This window comes from Rattus rattus, chromosome 3 (genome assembly GCF_011064425.1).
Source record: "Rattus rattus isolate New Zealand chromosome 3, Rrattus_CSIRO_v1, whole genome shotgun sequence".
NCBI lineage: Eukaryota > Metazoa > Chordata > Mammalia > Rodentia > Muridae > Rattus > Rattus rattus.
The window spans coordinates 172,988,684-173,005,350 of NC_046156.1; the positions used below are offsets into that span (position 1 = coordinate 172,988,684).

At 43.4% G+C, this 16,667-nt stretch overlaps 1 pseudogene; it reads left to right on the forward strand.

Moving 5' to 3' along the window:
* The first annotated feature begins 826 nt into the window (after positions 1–826).
* Positions 827–1,513, forward strand: LOC116896008 (annotated as a pseudogene).
* Positions 1,514–16,667: the final 15,154 nt, after the last annotated feature.

The following is a 16,667-nucleotide window of genomic DNA, read 5'->3' on the forward strand; positions in this document are numbered from 1 at the left end:
ATTAATTAAGCTGACGCTATTAATTATAAAATGAAGCATCAGTGCTGGATGAGGTGTTAGGGAACTCATGAGTCACCACGCTTCTTTTAGTATTTAGTTCTTAATTTAACTTTTCTAAGTGCTGAGGTTTCTGGGGCCTTGTTCAGTCCAGGCAAGCATTACCACGGTCTTCCTACACCCCCAGCCTTCTCAATATCTTCATTCATTCTACAGACCATCCAAGTTTCTTTGAAAGGTTGTGATCATATTACAAAACCAGTTCTTCTGAGCTTCAGTTTGCTCATCTTTAAGGGGGTGGAGGGATAAGACTTTCTAACAATATAATAATCATTAAAAAGTGAAATATCAGTGCTAGATGTTAGGGAACTTGTGTATTTTATTATAATTATAGTATTTTTATTACTCTTCTCATAGAAATGTTGCAAGGAAAAGAAGGAAGAGTATTTGCATACACACACACACATACACACACACATAAATACACACATTTTAAAAGCAATCTGTTAAGAGCTGGATAACTAGCCTTTTAATATAAACTCAAACAAATGTTATTCTGAGAAAGTCAATGTTCATGGAGAAACCCTGAGACCTGAAGGACGATCGTGCCACTGAAGAAGTTGTGGAAACATTGACACATGGATGAGAACAGAAGAATGAAGTCCATTTCCTACATCTGGGAAGGAGGCTCTATGCAATGAACTGTGCTTACACATTATTTTCTAAATATTCGTCAGCTTTGCCTTTTTTCTAATTGAGATTAATTTGTAAGAATTACAACTGGTCTCAGGCCTGAGTTCGTAGACGCAGCGGGCCTAGCGAAGTCAGCATGCCAGTTGGCAGAAGCTGGGTTTGTCGCAAAACCTGCGTGACCTCACAGAGACCCCTTGAGAAATTGTGTCTCAACCAGGAGCTAAAGTTGATTGGAGGAGATTGGAGAGTTTACTCCAGAACAAACGTGAGGTGGGGAGGATCAAATTTACCCTGGCGAAGATCTTTAAGGCTGCCTGGGAGCTGCTGATGCTGGAGGAGACAGATCCTCGGTGTCTGTTTGAAGGTAACGCTCTACTGAGGGGACTTGTTCGCATTGGGATGCTGGATGAGGGCAAGATGAAGCTGGATTACATCCTGGGCCTGAAGAGTGAGGATTTCTTGGAGAGATGGCTGCAGACCTAGGTCTTTCAGCTGGGCCTGGCCAAATCTATCCACCATGCCTGTGTGCTCATCCGCCCATGTCACATCAGGATCCACAAGCAGGTGGTGAATGTCTCACCCTTCATTGTTCATCAGGACTCCCAGAAGCACATTGACTTCTCCCTCCTCCCGTTCTCCTTACGGTGGTGACCTCCCAGGTCGAGTGAAGAGGAAGAATGCCAAGAAAGGCCAGGGTGGTGCTGGAGCTGCTGATGATGAGGAAAAGGACAAATTAATACCTTGTTGCACTGAAGGATTGTCTAGTTTTCCAGTTGACAAAACAGAATTGATACTTGGGGGAAAAAGAATTTGGAGCAATTGAGGCAAAGGTTTAACACGATTTCCTAAATAGGAAAAAGTCTGAGAACAAAACTGAGTTGCTCTTGCCAGACCAGTGTTACTCTGAGTCGAGGAAAGGACCTCAGACAAGGCAATGAGTTGGCTCCAGAAAGCGATACTAGAAACTGGAAATAGGTGCAAATCCTTGGGCTGAATACGGAAAAGTGGGGTGATGGAATAGCTCAGGCTTTGATTCTAATAGAGAGGATGCTCCGGCTGATGGAGCGAGGGAATAATAGATAAGTAGTCAGGCTGAAGAAGTGGGCATGCCGAAACTCTCAGGTAGAAAGAGGACTGGAGTTGACTGAGAAGACTATACATCGTATGATAGAACAGGCCTGCTTCTCCTGCGCTGGCGGAAATCTTTGCTTCTCAGCAGCATATGGGGCTCATATTGCAACGTTGTTTCCAGCTAAGAGATAAATGTTTTGTTTGTTGTTTCCTTCTTTGTCCTGTAAAGCTGAGTGACATTTAGTGCTGGATTGTTCTGTGAATGTGTGCGAGCCTATATGTATGCCGGATGTGTTTGTGCTCTGCAAACAAGGGTGGATGTCAGAGGATAACTTGGGGCAGTTGGTTCTTTCCTCCCATCAGTAGGTTCTGGTGATCAAACTCAATCATTAAGCTGGAGAGCAAGCACCATTATCCACTGCCCCCTCCACCCACTGGCCTGGGCTGTTACCTTTTTGTTCAGTTCAAGTGAAGACAAAACTTGAAAGCAGCTGCCCAACCCTTGCTCTCAATCTCTGAGAAGCCCCTTCCCCATCTGTAGGAATCGGCACATTTGCTATATTTATAACTCTCCTTCTTTGGTTAGGTTGAGGGGATCACAGGTGGAGAAATAAGAAGCTACTTGGCCCTGGAGAGATGGGGAAGAGCTGATTCTGATAGCTTCATACGTGTGTGTGTGTGTGTGTGTGTGTGTGTGTGTGTGTGTGTGTCCGTTTGTTCTCATATAGAGAGAACCCAGAACACAATATCAGATATCTTTCTTCCACCGTCATCTACAGTTTTGTTTCTGTCTTTGTTTTTGAGACAGTCTTGAACCGGCCTGGAATTTGTCAAGTAGACTAGAGAAATGGAGATCCACGGATCTCCACCTCCCAAGTGCTACAGTTGTTGTGTGGCGGGCAACGCCACGCCTGGCTTCTTTTATGTGAATTCTGGGGATGGATGTGGTTCAGACCCTTATACTTGGAAGGCAAACAGTCACCTCGCCTGAGCCATACTCCAGGCCCTCTCATCAGTCTCTGTGAATTTGTTCAACGTATTTCTCACTGGAAACGCATAATGTACTTAGACTAGTTTCACTGGGCTTTCAATGTTTTTACCTTAACAAGTCCCAGGGACGTTCGTAGATGAGAAAAAGACTGGCTGGTTGTTTTAGCATAAAATATCTTTCTTCATTCCAAAATGTTTTCTCTTGAACATTATGTTTTACATAAACTCAAGGCATGACATATATATTCTTCATGGCATTTGATGTCATTCCCATTATTACATACAAATACCAGTCTAGCCAAAGAAGTCATACTTACTTTCAGCATCATAGCCGCTCACTACGATGAATGAAGGTTTCTTTAACATATATTTACTAAACACAACTCTAATATTGAAATAAGAAACATACAAAGCCTGCATTTCCTAAATTAATGATTAATGTTCTTGGAAGATTATTGTTCCTTTCATCAAACCATAAATTAAACATTTTTTATGGACTTACAAAACACATGGCCTACATATGCCACGCTGTTATATCTGTATTATTTCCACATAAGAGATTTATTGCCTTATAATAGCAATTAGGAGAGGAAAGATTGGTGTCGGGTCTTTGAAGACATAGTTTATGGAAAGAGCCAATGGTTGAGTTTCCTACATGTGAGAATTTTACTGTAGGATATATTCATCTTCTCTGTTGTGATGATCCATAGACATGTCCATGGCAGGCAGAAATCCCTCTGCTTCATTTAGTCAGATCTGGAGTCAAACCTCTTCAGAGTCTGGGGAAAATTTAATGCTCCTTGAAATTTCATGACATGTTCTCAAAATAGCCTTGGAATTATCTCTGAACTTTGCTGGGGAGGGCGACCTTATCTGTCCCCAGAGAAAACGAGGAGGAGGAGGAAGAAGAGGAGGAGAAGGAAAAAGAGGAAAGGAAAGAAGAGGAAGAAGAGGAGGAAGAGGAGGAGAAGGAGAAAGAGGAGGAGGAAACGGAGGAGGAGAAGGAGAAGAGGAAGAAAAGAGAGAGGAGAAGAAAGAAGAGGAAGAGGAGGAGGAAGAAGAGAAGGAGAAGGAGAAGGAGGAGGAGGTTGATCTGTACCAGGTGATAGATGAATCTGGTAATGAAGAGTCCATGTGAAGTTGACTTATAGCAGTGGGCTTCTTCAACCTCCGCTGACCAATCTGACTGCTATAAGTGTAGTATTTGGCTATACTTATGTATGTATACTTTAGTATGGCTAAATGGAATATGGATCTTTGCCATAACAGCTATGTAGAGCCTTTGGGCTTTTCTAACTCTTTATGAAAGTTAATTTCACAAGAAATATTTCCTGAAATAATCAACTGCAGCAGTCCAATTAGAATCCTAAATAGACAAGAAAATAGTCCCTATTCTATGTATAATATATAATAATACATATATACACATATATATACATATATACATAATGTATAAGGATACATGTTCTGTATTTTCTAAAGCATAAATCATTTCATTTTTTAATGTCAGGATTTATATAAGAAGTGAGATTTTTTTGATTGGCCATTTTATTTCTGGCAACAAATGTTCTAAATAAGCAAAATAACACCAGAATGACTTTAAAACACTTTATGAACCTAAAGAAACGTCATGAAGACAGTTTATTTTGCTTTTTCTCTGACATGCAAGCCAACTTCTCATATGATCCAGCCAATTCCTAGGGAAATTCATCCCTACTTTATTGCTGTCCATGGCACCAAAGATGTTTACAGGGAAACATCAAAAATCCCCCTGAAGCTTGCAACCCCATAAGAACAACAATGCCAACCAACCAGAGCTCCCAGGGACTAAACCACTACCCAAAGACTATACATGGACAGGCCCATGGCTCCAACTGCATATGTAGCAGAGGATGGCCTTGTTGGGCACCAATGGAAGGAGAAGCCCTTGGTCCTCCCAAGGTTGGACCCCCCAGTGTAGGGGAATGTCAGGGTGGGGCAGGAAGAGGGGCGTCTGGGGAGGGGAACACCCTTATAAAAGAAGGGGAGGAGGATGGGATAAGGGGCTTATGTCTGGGAAACCAGGAAAGGGAATAACATTTGAAATGCAAATAAAAAATATCCAGTAAAAGAAAAAAAAAAGGAAAATTTCCCTGAAAACCATTTTAGGATATATTTTGGCTACAAGTAACAAACTCAGAATGGCTTGCCTGAGTGGCAACTGGTCTAGGTCCCTTAGGTCTCTTACCACCCTCTGAGAAAGTTCTGCTCATATCTCATAGGACGAATTGTGTCTATGGGAAGTGTCAATGCTGTAAACTTTCAACTGGGCGTGTTGAACTTCCTCACAATATTAAGGTTGCTAAAACACCTGGCCCAGGTGACCAGCAAGTCTATGCCACCTAAAGGTGAGGACAGTGTCCTCTGCGGCCCTCATGATGAAGGTTGTGTTACCTGATCATATTCAAAATCTCTTTGAATCCATCCCCACTTTCAGTCAGGTTGCTCTTTGAAAGAACCATTGACAATGTCAGAAACAGACACAGTGACTATTTCTCACTTAGCCTTTTTTGTAAGATAAAGAAGAGTACCGCTGTCAATATTAAACATTTCCAATTATGAAAAGCAAGTTTCCACGAAGCTGTGTTTCCGAGAAACTGTCCTGTGCACCAGCAGATTGCATGGGGGAGAGGCAAGGACTGAAGTGTAGCTGATGCATCCATCAATGCATGCATGGATACATTGGTGATACTCATTTGTATAATTAGCATGGGTTAAAAATTAGAGTGATGACTTTAAAAGAAAATCCGTTTGGACTAGGAAGAGGTCAATGCCCTTCAAGTAGTTGCGTCTTCCCACTAACAAAGGACCGCACAGGTATTTGCCTCTGTTATACAACATGTGTAATTCATACCATGGCCAGACTGCTTCCCGGGTCAGTTCATCCATGGAGGTAAACCTCCCCTGCCTTAACCATCTCAGGGCCCATTACCAGATGCCCAGAGTTCAGAGGCTGACTGAGAGCTTGGCCTTCTGCTCAGTCTTGTTTCCACACTATAACCATCCTGGTGTCTTCCTATATGGTTTGCCTAGTTTGTCGTGACCTTTGTACCTAGGACCATGAGTGTAGTAGCCTTGTTTTCCTAACCCATCCACCCCCTGGCCTCCCCTGAGTCTCAACTGGTTTCACGTGAAAAACAAGAACCTGTTCTTTGGTCTATTGGTGTTCCATTAGAAAACTCCCAGCTTGGAACTTCTCCAAAGTATTCAATGGCCAATAATTTGTGACTGAAATTACATCCCACATCTGCAAGTATGAATTCTTTTCCAGTATTTGTCAAAGCTCGGTTCCCTCAGAGCGTGTGATGTTTAATTTTCATTATCAACTGGACTAGATGTTTTTTCATCCAGGAGACAAGCCTCTATATATGTCATAGAGAGTTAGCTGAGGAAAGAAGAGCCAGCCTGGATGGGGACAGCATTGTCTCAAAGACTAAGGTCCCAGACTAAATAAAGGTGTGTGTGTGTGTGTGTGTGTGTGTGTGTGTGTGTGTGTGTGTGTGTGAGAGAGAGAGAGAGAGAGAGAGAGAGAGAGAGAGAGAGAGAGAGAGGGACCTGAACACCAGTATTCATCTCTCTAATCTTCCTACTGTGGATACAGTGTGGACTGCAACCTCATGCTTCTATGGAAATTTCCATGGCACCTCAATGATTATCCCAAGAGGGCAGGGATTCTGCCCTTTCTCTACTGTTGTCTTCTTTTCTATTCATCGTGTACCGTGCAGCTAGCAGCACTGGACAATAGCTGTTAAATACTTATGAATAGTTACAGAACTCTGTACATATTAGGCACAGTCCTAAGGACTTTGCATGTGTGGACTCATCTCATTCACATTACAGTATGAGATAAGCAGAGTTTTTCTCTCTACCTGGATGAGGAACTTGAGGCACAGAGAAATTAACATGGTCTGTTCAAGATGTCAGCCTCTTTGGCATGCCTGTAACAAAATACCGGGGGCTGAAAAACTTGCAAAGATGCTAATACGGCTCAAAAATATGGTGGTCAGTGAGTCTAAAAAGCTTGGAGCCAGTGTTTTTTTTTTTTCTCTAATTCACCTTACATCCCACTTATCCCTCCCTTCTTGGCCACCCCTTCCCACAATCCTTCCCTCATTCCCTCTCTCCTTCTCTGAGTGAGTGGGCTCTACCCTGAGTATCCCCTCACCCTGGCATACCAACTCTCTTCCAGGCTAGGCACATCCTTTCCCACGGAGGCCAGACAAGGCAGCCCAGCTAAAAGAACATATCCCACGTACAGGCAACAGCCTTTGGGATAGCCCCTGCTATAGTTGTTTAGGACCCATAGGAAGACCAAGCTGCACATCTGTTACATAGGTGTGGGGAGGCCTAGGTCTTTGTTCTTTGATTGGTGGTTTAGTCTCTGAGAGCCCCAAAGGTTCAGGTTAGTTGACTCGGTTGATCTTCCTGTGGAGTTCCCATCCCCTCTGGGACCCAAAATCCTTTCCCCTATTCTTCCTTAAGAGTCCCCAAGATCCATTCATTGTTTAGCTGGGTGTCTGCATCTGTCTGAGTCAGCTTCTGGGTGGAGCCTCTAAGAGGACAGCCATGCTAGACTCCTGGCTGAAAGCATAACAGTTTAATTAATAGTGTCAGAAATTGGTGCTTGTCCATGGGATGGGTCTCAGGTTGGTCTGGTTATTGGTTGACCATTCCCTCTATCTCCTTGGAGCCAATGTCTTGATGAGGATCTATACATGTCTAATAATAGAGAGACGAAGAATGAAGTAGCATGGTGAGATAGTGAACAAGAGGTTGGAGAGGAACCAAGCCCACTGATTTGAATTAACCTGCTCTCTTGGGAACTAACCTAACTTGAGCTACTCCTATGCAACAACACTAACTTATATATGAGTGTGGAGTCTCTGACTTAATTTTCTTCCTCTACTCCATTCCTAAAAGCTCCATGCTATCTCAACAGACAGTACTCAGACCACACTTGCAGCACACGAACGTGCAGGAGACAAGTCATATCTAAACCAGGACACAAAGTCTCAGTTTGGAGGTGAGTGTCAATCAAATTAATGATTAACATTAAACCTGGAAATTGGAGCTAAGAGGAGATGTTTGCTACTAAATCACCTTGAGGTAAGTGGTCTCAAGATGTATCTTTCAAGATTTTCAAAATAAAAGTCTAGACAGTATGACAAAGGGATGGGGGAGAGAGAGAGAGAGAGAGAGAGAGAGAGAGAGAGAGAGAGAGAGAGAGAGAATATCTAAAAGGATGACTGCAGAAGCAGGCGATGTTCGCCAGGAAAGATGCTGGCACAGTGTCCTGAAAGTCTGTGGGAGGCAAAGAAAGCTTAGGCATGGAGCTGGAATTAGTTCCTTGAGAAAGTAGAGGCTGGAAACCCCTAATGGTCTAATGATGGAGTGGCTTGTCCTGACTAAAACAGACATCAAGCTAGAGCACAGCTGGCTTTCTCAGCAATTCTAAAAGGTGTGAGAATGAATTCCGAAGATGCGATCACAAGATCACTGTGTGTAATAGGGGCCAACAATCGAGACTGTCTGAATCATCTCACTAGCCCTGTAGTATCCTGTTCTAGCACTTCTTTCTAATCCAAAAGTTCTATTTACTAGGCTAGATTCTTAACGTTGCAACACAATATAATTTGCAAAGATAACCCTTGATGAAAGATAAGAATTACCAAATATAGTGAACGTTAAATGACTTTAGGAAAACACAAATAAATTTGATAAGACATTACCAGAAGCAAGTTGTAAGTAAGCTAATAATATAGAAAATAATTGAGGGATATCTGTAGACTTTAGGTAGAACTCTGTCGACATATATCAGCTAGAATTAAGGTGAATTAAATTGGGTATGGTGGCATGTGCTTCTAATCCTAGCACTGGGGAGCTGAGGTAGGAGAGTTTCAAGTTTAGGCCAACCTAGCCAATGTAGAAAAATCTTGTCTGAAAAACAAAATCCATGATGAAAAAAAACAACAACAACAACAAAAATAAGTTGGATACTTTATAAGGAAAAAACTCAAACAGCAGTGGCTAATGCCAGAGGAGTCTTCTTTGGGAGAAGAGATAGGACACGGGGAGTCCAGGCTTATTATGGATGCCTACAAGACCATCAACGTTTCTGGCTCCTTCTTAGAGAGAGAGAGAGACTTGTGAGACTTGTGTCTGACTGGGATTCTCAGAGTCAGAAGAGGTGGTTGAGCCACCCTTGGAAATAGTTTTAGATGGTTTTGAGCCACCATGTAGGTGCTGGGAATCGAATCTGGGTCTTCCGCAAAAGCATCAAACCTATAGAGCTGTCTCTCTAGCTCCTGAAGTCTGATATTTTAATCACTGCTTGCACCTCGGAGTTCATTTCTATCTACAGCGATGATGGGAGTCTTTCAGTTGACATGAGATTGTTAAGGCAGAGACAATGGGTAGATAGTCTTAGCTATGTAACTGTAGTATACTTCTGATTCATTCTAGACACCAGGGCCTAAATTTTAAGTAAGAAAACAAAGTACCACCTTTTTGGTTTTTACAAAGAAGACAAGCTCCCCCAGATCGCTTGGCTAAAAGCAGGCAGCCACTGATCTAACACTGAAAGAGCCTTCCAACACGGGACTTGTCAGGCTGGCGTGAGTTAAGAAAAGCTGGCTTGGAGGTCCCATTGGCCTTAATGCTGACATCAACTGAGACTCACCCATCAGACTTGATACCCAAGATAGGTGATGTGATAAGGGATGATGAGAGAAAGGGAAATTTTGTGTGGATAGGAGGAAGTAAATTTGTGTAGTCTCTGAACTTCCCAGGGACATCTATGAGAAAATGTGCTTTGTTCTATGTGGCCTTGGCCTTGCTGAGGGTTACCACAGGTGTGGCGGGCCTGTGGTTTGAGACAGGCATGTTAAACTGCAGAGCAGTCTGTGTGCTCTTGACTGAGTTGCTGGGCGGGGGATGAGAGGAGAGGCATTTTGCCCAAGGCTCCCCCAATACAAGTGAGGGAACACCATGTTGGGTGAAGTACCTGGAGATCTGGAGTCTTTCCAGAGCATATCACTTGTGGCTACATGAGACACACAACTTCTTCAGTAGCTGTGATTTGACTCAGATGCTCACATCCACAGGCCCAAACCCTATTGGTCTCTGTTGTGACATTGAGCATGCTAAACACTGGCCACTCCCACCAGGGACAGTCCCTTGAATGCCTCAGAAAAAAAGGGGGGGTCTTTATGTGGATAGAATGCACAGAACACATTGTGGACATTAATGGGGATTACCCCCTCCTCCTCAGGGCCTCCCAGTTGTATCTGCTTTCCTGCTTCTAACACCTCTTTGTTTTCCTATCTTGCAACCATCCCTTGGTTATTGTGACCTTCAAATCGCCCAAGGTGCGTAGCTGCCTATACATTGATGCAGCCGCTGTTTCCTCTGATGGATCTTGTCCTCTGACTTGGAAACGACTTTCGTGGCTTGCCCAAAATAATGCTGATCATTCTTACAATTAAGAAGAAAAGTCTGAAAAGGTAGCTGCAGGGAACAACACTTTGATAAGAGGTTGGATGGAGAGAGTACTCACAAGATGGTAGAGTCCTTGGTACTGGAGTGGAGAGAGAAGGAAGGGCTGGCTGGGCTGAGGAGCCTGGGTGGTCCCTCAGTCAGAGTCTGAAGGATGAGGGACTGCCCTTCTTGATGGTTTCTGTAAGGGCCACCTGGATCCCCAGCAGTGCAAGCTGTATCCCAAAGGACCCACAGGCACTGCCATGGGTGTTGGGATGTCCATGCTAATGTCGGGACTTGAGTGTAGAGCCTGAAGTTAGCGGGTTGTGAGAGGTACAGACAGCAGAGGGAATAAACTGAAGCCTCACCGCTTCTCACTGAGATGGAAAACTGTGTAATAGGAATAACATGTGACCCACATCCATAATTTTAATTTCTCTTGTACCCATCCTAAGGAAGACACAGGTGTAATTAATTTTTATAATGAATTTTATTTAATCTTACATAGCCAAGATGTTACCGGTTCAACATGTAATTAATATAAAACTATGAAAGAGACACTTTGCAAATTTTTTTTCTTGTACAACATCTGCTGTGTGTTGTACTTACCGCATGCCCAGGTTCAGCCTGGTACCTTCCAAGGATCCACATGTGGCTAGTGGCTGCTTTACTGGTCAGCATTGCCCCGGGAAGGTCTCTTGCTTCTGAAACTACAGTTGCCTGCCTCTGTCCTCTCTGATCCTCTGCCACCCCCTATTCCCTTCTTCTTTCTACTTCCTTCACTTCTCTGACTCCCTTTTCTCCCTGTTTTTCTTCCTCTAGCAATGTCTTTCTCATTAGAGGTGATAATGAAAGGGTCTAAACCAAAAGGCAGAGAGCAGAGCACTGTGGTAGATTGAAAGGGATATAAAGACAAATGGTGTGCAATTCTTGCACGAGCCTAGTCAAACTCCAGGAAGAAATAAAAGTGGAAGCAATAGGGAATTAGACAAAAATGTGAATCTTGTATGGAAAGGAGTCTATTACATTAATTTCATTCATAATAAGAAAAGGACTCCTAATGCTCTATGATTTAATTACTCTCTGCCCATGTGCGTCAGATTTCCCAACAGCAACCACGTTTCTTTCAGTGGCTAGAATCTGCTTACTTGCCCCATCTTCATGAATTAGCATCCGAGCTCATGCCGGTGTGTGGGAAGCATTTCTCAGCGACATGCGCTCCTTGGCCACGGTAACTCACCACCACTCATAGGCTTGTGTTTAAAGAAACTGAATATCCAATTGTTTCTTTCTGACTCCTCCCTCCCTCCTCTTTGATGCTGAAGAGCAGCTGGCCAGAGTCTGGAGGTCATGTAAGGGAGTGGTTGACTCAGACCCTAAGCTGTGGCTTCTGTGGGACTGGCAGCTCATCTTCTTGGTCTTCAAAACATAGTAATCCAGGTTGGTTCCAAGTGGCTTTGTGGTTTTTATCCCAACTTTCTTATTTCCCTCAGCTTCCATCGCGTTCAGTGTTTTATTGCTTGATTTTGGTGGCTGTTGACATCCGAATTATGCCAGCTTGGTTGTCTGATAGGAATGAGATACAGATAAGTAGAATGTGTGTTTCCAAAGTCTTACTTTGGTGCTCTGCTCTTGTACTACCTGAAACAGACAACACATTGTGTTATAAAAGGGCACGTCCACATCCACCTTCTGAAATGGAAATCACAAGATTGGTTGAGTAGCTTGACTGCTCATTCCTGCAGTTTGCTATGGCTTTGATTAGTGTGCCTTTTCCTACTATGGACTAGTCTCATGTTAAAATTCTTCCTTCATTAGCTTTAGTCTCACTGGCTAAGCTAAGCCAAAGCTTTTGTTGTTTTCTGTCTGGCATACCCATCACCCACTTTATCTGACCTTATAAACAAGTTTAAATAGATTTCCCGGATAATGACCATTTTAGCTGGCAACTTCCCGTTTAGATATTCCAGAAGGCACAGTGCAAATTAGAGGGGAGAGCAAAAGCACTAAGAATCATGAGACCCCAGATAAATATAGTAGAGCCGCTTGCTCCCGTGAGGACAAGGCTGGGTTCTAATCCTGGTTCATCCTCTGAGTCAGTGGATGAGTCTGGGAAACACAGAGTCAAACAATGATTGACTTCATCCACGGGTGACTCAGGCGGTTGATTTTGATAAATGGGGGCCAAAGACGGAGTCTGTAGTCACAGAGACACCTCATTTCCATCCCGGGTGTTTCACTGTTCCGTGGGCTTGTGCTGAGTTCACTGAGAGGGAAACAAAGATGTCCTTTATGTTTGACAGAAGGAAAATATGGTCCTCCCAGGGCAACTGGCCTTATCAGCAATGAGAAGAATCTAAAGGTTAGCAGATGGCAAACAGAAAGAGCTGTCTAACCTGATGTCAAAAGGTAGCCTTTCAAAGATGGCTTTGTTCGGTTGAATGCTGTCCCAGTTTAACGTATTTTATGCTCTGTGATGTCAGCAGCAGTGCAGTGTACCAATGATGGGGCATGCAGCGGGAGCTTGGCACATTCCAGTGAGTGCTGAGTGGGTGAAAGCATTTCTAATATCCCATTCACCTTTATTGGCAACACGATTTCCTGAGCATTAAAGCTGTCACACTGTCAAGACTTCTTTCTTTCCTGGCTTTTGGAGTAAGGTTTGATTTAGTGAGCAGTTCCTCTGGCGGTCTGATATATCTTTTTAGAACCAGCATTTTGTAGGGCAGCACACTTTTTTGACAAAGAGGGGAAGGATTTCAGAAAACTTTTTTCTAGTCTTCATTAAATAATCTATGTCCTCTGTTTATCCCACGAAAGTGTATTGGTGCGGTATAATTTTAAAAACGCTCTCAACCTGGTTCCCTCGAGTTCCCACTCCATGTGGGATCCGTGCCCACACTAGCCCCAAGCATTCGATAGCCTAGCATGGCTTCCTGTCACAGACTCTGTTCACACTCCCAACTACCCAGTGAAATCATTACTCAGCAAACTGGAACCCAACAACCAGATTTATATGTAAATTACTCAATTACAAGACATCCACACGATTAACTTACGAGCAATTGATAAGGATATAAACTGCCCACCTAGATAAGATATACTTTGTTCATCTAGACATACAAAGCCCTGTACACAACCATATCTTAAGAATAGTCATAACAACCTGTAGATGTGCAGAGAGAAATCTTAACATCCGCTGCCATGTTCTCTTGGCTGCTCCTCTTGCTTTGGCCTCCTCCCTTCTCTAAAACTTTTCTCCCCCCCCCCATCCTTCCTTCTCGTCCAATGACAGACCTGTATCCTGTACCTGCCTTTGCTTGCATAATGACATCAGCCTACAGTATATCTCCATATTTGCCAAGTCTGATATAAAAGCTGCATGATATATCGAGCTGTACAGCAATTTTCTGCAAGTAGCTTGATTGTCTCTTCAAAATTCAGAAAACAAGCCTGCGTACTACAGGGGGAAAAAGCCACTTGACGGCTTGAAAAAAATAACAAATTCATGTAATTCCTTTCGAAGGTGAAGAAACAACTTCAAATACACGGTTGTTGTTATTATTGAGTAGTCGATATAACAGTAGAACACTATACCATACACTACCATACCATACCATATCATACCATTCCATACCATACCATTCCATACCATTCCATACCATACCATTCCATACCATACCATACTATACCATACCATACCATACCATTCCATACCATTCCATACCATACCATTCCATGCCATACCATACCATACCATTCCATACCATACCATACCATTCCATACCATACCAAACCATACCATACCATTCCATACCATACCATACCATTCCATACCATTCTATACCATACCATACCATACCATTCCATTCCATTCCATACCATTCCATACCATACCATTCCATACCATTCACCATACCATACCATTCCATACTATACCATACCATACCATACCATACCATACCATACTTATTCTATACCATACTATGCAATACTATACCATAGCATAGTATACTATACTATATAGGGCTTGCCCTCCTCACCCTTTCTTATTTTTCAAGACACAGTTTCGTGTAGTCAGGATGAATTCCAACTCACCATGTGGTTGAGAATGACCTTGGATTTCTGACTGTTATGTCGCTACTTCCCAGGTGTGAAGATTACAGATGCGTTTCCCCATGCCTGATTATCATGCCTAGCTCTGTATAGGGTTGGAGATAGAAACCAGGGTTTTATGCATGTTGGTTGGGTGCTCTACAATCTAAGCTGCATCCCTCTCCTGTTCTGTAAGTATTTTTTGCCCCTGATATATTAATGTCCCCAGAAAAGTTGGAAGGAGGACAGAGTTGCAATACTCTTTGAGCACAGGTGACAGCTTTACAGGTTGGCTGTGTCATCGCCAATCATACAGTTTATAACCAAGCCAAAACTGGGAATCCCGAACACTGCATGAGAGTAGGATGCTTTCTCTTGAGAAACAACAACAATGAAAAGGCAAGCTGGACTCTTGGAATATGAGTGGAGGAAAAAAATCTCATGATATGGAGATATTTAGAGCAGGGTCTACTACCCAATTAGATAAGATGGATGAAGCAAAGAAGTGCAGGCCAACAGGAACCGGATGTAGATCTCTCCTGAGAAACACGGCCAGAATACAGCAAATACAGAGGCGAATGCCATCATTAAACCACTGAACTGAGAATAGGACCCCCGTTGAAGGAATCAGAGAAAGGACTGGAAGAGCTTGAAGGGGCTTGAGACCCCATATGTACAACAATGCCAAGCAACCAGAGCTTCCAGGGACTAAGCCACTACCCAAAGACTATACATGGACTGACCCTGGGCTCCAACCTCATAGGTAGCAATGAATGGCCTAGTAAGAGCACCAGTGGAAGGGGAAGCCCTTGGTCCTGCCAAGACTGAACCCCAAAGTGAACGTGATTGTTGGGGGGAGGGTGGTAATGTGGGGAGGATGGGGAGGGGAACACCCAGATAGAAGGGGAGGAGGAGGAGTTAGGGGGATGTTGGCCCGGAAACCAGGAAGGGGAATAACAATTGAAATGTAAATAAGAAATACTCAAGTTAATAAAGATAAAAAAATATTAGATTTCAAGTATACAATACAAATTGCCCAGTACATGCATTGATTCTATGGAGTTTCTGTGAGATGCACACAGACCCATACTCTGAAAGGTCCCAGAGACAGGCACTAACTGCTACAGAGCAGCACCTTTTTCGTGAAGGAGCAGACTCTCTGCCCAGGAGTGCAGCATTTACTGTGCTACTCAGATCCCCGAGGATCCAGGTGACAATGTTGGTGTGACATTCTCTCGAATTTTTTGTGACTTTGGTGTGGGGTTCACCATGGAGAGTCTTTTGCCTAGAAGCCTGAAGATCAGGTGTGAGTAAGGGTCTATGTCTCCCAAGGGGAAAAGGAGAGTGAAAGTTCAGATCCACTTCTTCAGTGACTCATAGGTGGAACTCATAGAGTTCTACAGGATCAGGCTTAAGGAGCCTTTGGGAAACAGTCCCTGAGGCTCACTGCCCCTTGTTGGTTCTCTTTCTCTACACATCATCCATTTCCCCCTACTTCCTTATGCAACCAATCTTCATTTCATATTTCCCATATTTGGGAAAACCATCTTCTAGCATAAGACAGCACATCTATCTCCTCATTGGAGCTGAAGTCTATAAAAGAAAGGCAGGAGAGAAAGGATGAGGATCTAGTTGGGCCAGAATCAAGTCTCTATTTTCCAGTTATAGAAGGCTCCAGTACACATCTTTTCCCTTTTCCAGTTTCTGAGATAAAATAGTAGAGGTCCCGAGGTCCCAAGGTTGGTAAGACCAGATAAGCAATTCCCCAAATAGAAAATAATCAGCATCCCCAATACAATATGATACAATATGCAATTTGAGATTGTGATGAGCAAAAGTACAATCATAATCATAGCCCTATATCAGTACTCTGTACCCACACATCCTCTTGCTCATCCCAGCGATGTTTACCAGAGGCAGCTGGCCAGAAAGGAAGTCAGCCGTGGGGGCTGCACAGTGCCAGGAGTCAGCCCATCAAGAAGGCATTTGTGACTTTTCAGGGCGTGGGGGTGAAATGGAACAAAAGTAGTGTCTGTCTGTTTGCGTCATGGGAGCAGCATTGGGAGAAATTGCTCCCAACCAATGAATGCCAGTTGGTGGAACCCAGATTTTTAAAACAAACTAGCTGTTGGTCAGAGGGCTATCTGAGGATGCAGCCCATCAGCAGGGCCTGCTCCTTTGGGGTGGCTTTTCCAGGAATGCTGGTCTGTGATAGGCTGTGCTCATGTGATGATTACTGTACCATGCATCTGCTGACTAACGATATGCAGACTTTCCAAAGCTCAACTGTTTTATAGTGTTTCAAA